Source organism: Pinus tabuliformis, chromosome 1_2, assembly GCF_031772625.1.
Source record: "Pinus tabuliformis cultivar Carrire ecotype Pingquan chromosome 1_2, CPIR1, whole genome shotgun sequence".
Classification (NCBI taxonomy): Eukaryota; Viridiplantae; Streptophyta; class Pinopsida; order Pinales; family Pinaceae; genus Pinus; species Pinus tabuliformis.
Window position 1 is genome coordinate 773,074,232 of NC_142298.1, and position 6,812 is coordinate 773,081,043.

General features: G+C 37.6%; 1 pseudogene; it reads right to left on the reverse strand.

Annotated features, from left to right (window-relative positions):
* Positions 1-3,563: 3,563 nt before the first annotated feature.
* Positions 3,564-4,358, reverse strand: LOC149208139 (uncharacterized; annotated as a pseudogene).
* Between the last annotated feature and the right edge of the window lie 2,454 nt (positions 4,359-6,812).

Genomic DNA, 6,812 nt, shown 5'->3' on the forward strand with positions numbered 1-6,812 from the left:
AGATGGTTAAATTTTTTGGAGGTATATTTTCCTGTTCATGATTTTTCCAATAGGGAAAAGTGGTGAGCCCTGGTATTGCACCAAGAATGTTGCAACTCCTAAGGGCTCCTCAACTCAAATTATCAACCTGCGGTTTGTACAAATTTAAAGGTGATAGTGCCATATGCGCAATAGATTGGATTCCACTCATGCCACCCTTAGTCATGACATTAGATTAGAAGTGCTCAAAGACCATTCCTCCTACTGAATTAAAATGAAAGCTTGTTGATGAAGGTACAATTGAAAACTAATTCTAGCTAAGAAAATCAAAATTCCATTGAATCAACTTGTAGGTGCTAACTAATCAATTCATGAAAGGACAAAGGATAATATACTTGTAGAAAGAAAAATATTTTATCTTGCAAAATTCATCAAGCTACCAAATATACTTGCAGAAAGAAAGTTAATTTATCTTGCATAATTCATCAAACTACCAATTAGAATTTCATGTACCATCTACCTAGTTCACACTTGCTTGAAAATCAATAGCATACTTGCATCATACTTGTGGGGGTCATTATTCATCTTGACTTAGTCAAAGTTGTAGTGGGGATAAAAAATGATGAAGGAAAGTGGTGTTACAGGCTTGCTACAGGTGGCTACTATAGGAGGTCCTGTAATGATATAGGAGGGGTTCTGAGTGGCTTTTGAGGGTGAGAATGATGTCTTGAGGGTATGGAGAGTTGGATGGAGGTTGTGGCAAATGAAGGGATGTTGGGTTGAGCCCCTAGCCAAGCTCAGGACCTCTTAGAGGTATGTGTTTGCGCTAGGATGAGTGCTTATGGTATACTTAGGAAAAATGACTTATGGAAACATAGTTGAAGGTGGAAAGAGAAGATGGAGGAGTTCAATATGGAAGTGGTGAAGGTTCCCTTCCCTACAAATCAACACAACCCTGTAATCAATCACATGCATAAATCCATTGATCATTAAAAAAATGAGATAACATATGATTGAATAGATGAGTTGAATTTAAATAACATCTAGTTTATGCCATAACACAGATCTAATCACTAAATTGACTTCTAAGCTACATAAATAAAATGTAAAACATAACAATAATCATTAATATATCTCCAAGAAATCATAAACACAATGTTTTTGGACTGTGGTTGTGAATCCTTCCACTCATTCTCCAACAAGAGAGGCGATGAGGATCTTGCAACCACACGTTTTTATAGATTAATATCTACTGAAATGAAAGAAACTATGAATTGCTTGGAATCAAGAAGAAACATAAGTACAAAAAGAGGGACCAAAGCCTATGGGTTGGGCCTCAGATGCAACTTAAAATCCAACTTCTCATTATAAAAAATTAAAGGTCTTATACATCACATAAAAGTTCAAAGGGACAATGCCAAGCTTCAAGCTCAATAGCTACATCTAGCTGCACAAAAAAATTGAATCATAATGAGCTATTATTCTTGTTTATTTATACAAAAGGGAAATTGATAGTAACTCCCTTGAAAGTATGAGTTATTCCCTCCTTGATCTCGAAAATGGTGGATCTTGTCCCTCTTGAGCTTCACTTGGACTAGGAGTCACTCAGCTGCCAACGAATTCGAACTGGTGAGAGAGGACACTGTGATCCCAAGTCGAGTTAGGGAGTTAAGGAGGTGGGAAATCCCCCTAGATTATCTCCTAGTTGTCTCCATCAAGCTCCTGCATAGTAATAGCCTAAATAATGCTTCTTTTTCCTAAAATTAAACCACATTAGGCCACATACTATGACGAACACCTTTTATTCCTCTTACTAAGCATAATATAACAAAAACATGTGAATTAATGTGAGAGAAGAATAGTTTTAAGGCTGGAGGATGACATAATGATCTTCAAAATATACCTATTGATGAGACTCATCATCATCCCCTTACTGAAGGTGTTTCTCATCCTCTAAGAAACTCAGTCATCTGTGTGAAGCTATTTCATGGCTCTGGTGGCCTCCCTATAATCCCAAGACTCCTCAGATGGTGTCCCCTCTTGTGGGTAAAAAATTGCATTCCTTTCTATATTTTTCCACTCCCTTTTCTCTTCTACTTCATCTCTTCCTTCTTGTAAGCCTAACAGCAAGGGTGGGCTGAGTTTGATAGCTATCCTCCTTATTTTCATCCTTTGCATGATTCTCTTGTACATTGGTGTCCTCTCCAAGGCATTCCTTAGCCTTTCAGGAGCCTGATATTCTCTGATTTGTAGACTGTGGGGTAAGGCGTGCCATCTTCTCTGGAAGGCTCGCAATATCTCTATTCCCAACATTCTAAATGTGTCTTCAAAGTGTTAGTTAGGGCTAGTTACAATCTATACTGGTTGAAGGGTTAGTTAGGGATTGTTATAAACTGTGGTTGAAATGACGCAACCGAGAGTGTTAGTTAGGGCTAGTTACAATCTATACTGGTTGAAGGGTTAGTTAGGGATTGTCATAAACTGTGGTTGAAATGACGCAACCGAAAGGTTTCTCATGCTATATGTAGTGCTCAAGAATGCATAAATGGAACTACTTTTAGTTTTGATGTAATCACTGGCTCAATCTAATACACATTAAACATATTGTTATTTCCTCCTGTTGCATGTCCATTTTCTATGTTAACATTCACTTCTCATATATTCTCCTCATTGTGTCAAACTCTAAACTTCAAGTTTCAAAGCATACAATCGACATATAATATAAATATAAAAAAGTCATGTATTATTAATAAAAAAAATACAAGTAAAAAACTTAATCTTAAGTTATATATACAAAGGACTCGTAAAGATAATGGAGGCCCATTTGAAAAAAAATGACTCTACTTCTACTTGAATCTTCTCCCTTCCTAAATAGTGTTTGCATTGACAAAGAATTACATAATACTTGTAATTAGGGGACAAATTCCATTGAATTACACTTTTAGAGCCACTTGATCCTACCATTAGATTTTTATTTTTCTAGTCCTATTAGGAATAAGAAATCTGTTTGGAATGTCCTTGGACATGGACAAATTTAAATCACTTTCAACAAGAAAAGTAGGAGGCTTTATTTTTTCAGTTTTAGACATAGTTGGAGCTGCTTCTCATCTTGTTGATGTTGTTGTCCTGAGGGGCTCCCAAAATACTTGGAACTCCTTTGTAACCAAAGGCTTCTACACAACATCAAAAAATTAAGAACGGAATTAACAAACTCCTGCTCATACAAACTTGACACAAGAGACAGATTATTTAATGAGACTATAATTTTGCATTAAATCCCTTATCCTTCAGGAGAATGAGTGAAATCCATTGACAAAGATGACTCTTTCTTGACCGGTTTCAAGTTTCAAAGCATACAGTGGACATATAATATAAATATAAAAAAACACATATTACTAATAACAAAAATACATGTAAAAAACTTAAGCATAAGTTATATATATAAAAGGCTCACAAAGATAATGGAGGCCCATTTGACAGAAAAATTGACTCTACTTCTAGTTGAATCTTCTCCTTTCCTAAATAATGCTTGCATCAGAAAAGAATTAAAGAATACCTGTAACTAGGGGCCAAATGCCATTGAATTACACTTTCATAGCCATCTGATCCTACCATGATATTTTTATTTTTCCCATCCTATTAGGAAGAAGGAATCCATTTGGAACGTCCTTGAATATGGACAAATTTAAATCACTTTCAACAAGAGAAGTAGGAGGCTTCCTTTTTGCAGTTTCAGACATAGTTGGAGCTTCTTCTCAGCATATTGATGTCGTTGTCCCGAGGGGCTCCAAAAACACTTGGAACTTCTTTGTAACCAAAGGCCTCTACATAACATCAAAAAAATGGACACTGAAATTAAAATAACTCCTTCTCATACAATTGTAACACAAGAGACCGATTCTTTAATGAGACTCTGATTCTGCATTCAAGCCCTTAGAGTTTCAGGAGAATGAGTGAACTCCATTGCTGAAGATGACTCTTTCCTGATGCTTGGGGTATGCCATCCTCATCAGAGGAAGTTCCCATTATTGTATATTCATATTCATAGGGTATGGCTTATGCTTCCAGAGGAGTTTTCAGAGGCACTGCATATTCAACCTGTGCTAAAAGAGTTTGTTTATGAGAGGGGAATGCCTCATTAAATTGTGATCCCCTTTTCATTAGAGTATTGTGTCTCTTTCTCAAAAATCTAAAAGATATTGTAGACAAAATCAAAATAAGTAAGATTAACTCGTAAAGGAAGAATGACATACCCCGCTATTACCCTAAACCATACAATTAATTTTTTCTTGAAAGCCTAGCGATTTCAGTAGGCCCGCCACTACAAACCTCATAGGAAGAGCCTTCCCAAGTCCATTTCCAAAATTAAAATGAAACATATATGCCTAAGATAAGCACTCCTAAAACCATAACAAGCCTTTTGATGACCATTGCGAAACTTAAAATTTAAAGTGGGCCAAATTCTTGCACGCCTGAAACAACGACCTTCCAACAAACATTACTAGAGATAGAATTATATATATCCTCGACTGCAGACATCTATCTGTGACACATGAAGGGAGAGGACCTAAAACTGCAATCACCTAAATGTAAATAACCTTTGTGACCCAAAAATAGATGTAAAAAGCTCCTCTCCAGAAAGGAATGCTTCTTGGCTCGAACTCGGCGCCAAAAACATAAGAGAAAATTCTATGGTAAAACCAAACCACCTTGCATCCAATTCACAACTATGAGAATATTTCCACGACAACATTGATAATGAAGAGTAAAACACCAGATTTGACTGAGAAACATCATGTTGTGTGAGAGAAAGAATTTTTAGAAGCGGAACTTCTAGTATGTACATACCAAGCTATGAAGAGGAAGTGATTTTGATGTCGATATCAACTAGTCTTCTAACCATAGGCGACTTGTCTAGGCTGAGATTGATCGCAGCCACAAGCACACTGAATGGGAAGTCGACTGAGAAAGGATTGATACAGAAAAACCACTGTAATGGATGGGTGCAGTCACTGTTCATAGTGCCACGTGTCAATTTTTTTAATTTGGCCAAGAAAGACGAAAATAAACACCTGTGATTGGTTGGATGAACAGTCTCTGCTCACCCTAATTCCAAAAAAAAAAATGCCTATCGGCATAATTAATTAATTAACAAGAATACACACTTCAATTGTCTATATCTTTAAATAATAAATATAAAACATTCTCAGGTCATATCTTTCCTTTTAGTAGCTCTAAAATGCTCGTATCATGTAAACCCTTTCATTGGTTTTATGTCACACTAAATGGGCTAGTTTGAAAACACGGTGGATAACCAAACCCCAAACAGACAAAAGATTTTATTATCATTGGTTTTTGAAATTATACCAGTGCGCATTCGAATAGACATGGATCCAAAAAAATCAAATTATTTCACTGCAAACTTGCAATATAGGCAACTACTTTTGGCACTTGCTAACATGAATTTAATGCAATTTTAAATCATAATTGTCTCCATCTTCCTGAGATTCAAACATGCTACCACATCCTTGCGATCTGTAAGGACATATTTCTTTTTCATGGAAATGGGGAAGGATGTATGGGTATTCAATATTTATTACTACAATCAAAGCCAGGCCACTAGCTAAGAGGTATTCACTATGCCGGGGAGGTGGATGTCGCCCGCTTGGAGAAAATCTGTGAGCGTATGATAGAGTCTCTCTTTTTCTCTTTTTCTTTCACCTCCATCCTGATCAAGAGAGAAGAACTTACATCGCAATCTATCATTACCTTCATGCTAATTGGGTTTCGAATACGGTGACAACCACACTCTTCCCAACAATGTCCCGCAGGTGAGATATTGGTTACACATAAAGCAGGCCAACATCCAATTCACCACCTTCATTTTGTTCATTGATGGCCTGGGTGACAAATCAGGGCCTCTGGCTAAGGTTTTACAAAGGTCATTGGTCTGGGGATCGAATCCCCACCGGGGCGATCGAACTCTGGATCCTCTTCCTTCTCCATTGGGTTGCGGCTGTTTGTGCAAAGAGGAGGATGTGGGGTTGGAGTTTTTTCTGTTGCTGTCGTGATTGTTGCTATCTATTATTTCCATTTCCATCCCCATCTTCGTTCTTGTTCCGTCATCCGTGCAACTTGTCGGCTTGAAATTCGATTCATGCTGTTTCTGCTGCCACTTTTTGTATTTGTCCATAGATGCATCCACAGGGAAATTTGTAAACTAGGGTTGGGGTTTCAGAATGGAAGAGGGATTTAAACGACCGACGTGAGGATGTAAGGTGAAAATGATGTTTGGATTTGATTCCACGAGTCTCAGGTAGAGGGGGCGAGTGAGGAGGAAGTGAAACCTGTGTTTGACACCATTAATCGCTTTCTGAGGCTACAACATGATCCATGTGGATATTGGTGGCCACCCGCTTATTCAACCTAGAGCCTCCAGTTAGTCTCATATATTTCCTTGTTTATTTTAGCATTTACTTTTTTGAGTAGTTTTTCGAGTCCTAAACTTCCGGAGCAGTTTTGACCCCCTAAATGACATTTTTTTGATGTCCGCGATAGGCCCATTGCCACAGGAAAGGGCTTGCGATGAAACCTATAGTACATAGAGAGGCCTTTCTAACAAGGTATCATATGCACCAAACAAATATAATATGACCAAGTTACGACCCCGAGAAGTTGGTTGCCCAACTAACCCCAACAGGGTCCACAAACTCTTGGTGTTACATCTCCTGGGGTTAGGGTTTTGGTTGTTTAGGGTTTTTTCATGTTTTTTAATAATAAATAGGCCCTTGAGCCTCATTGTAGCATAGTTCAGAGGCATGTAGCCGCCACAT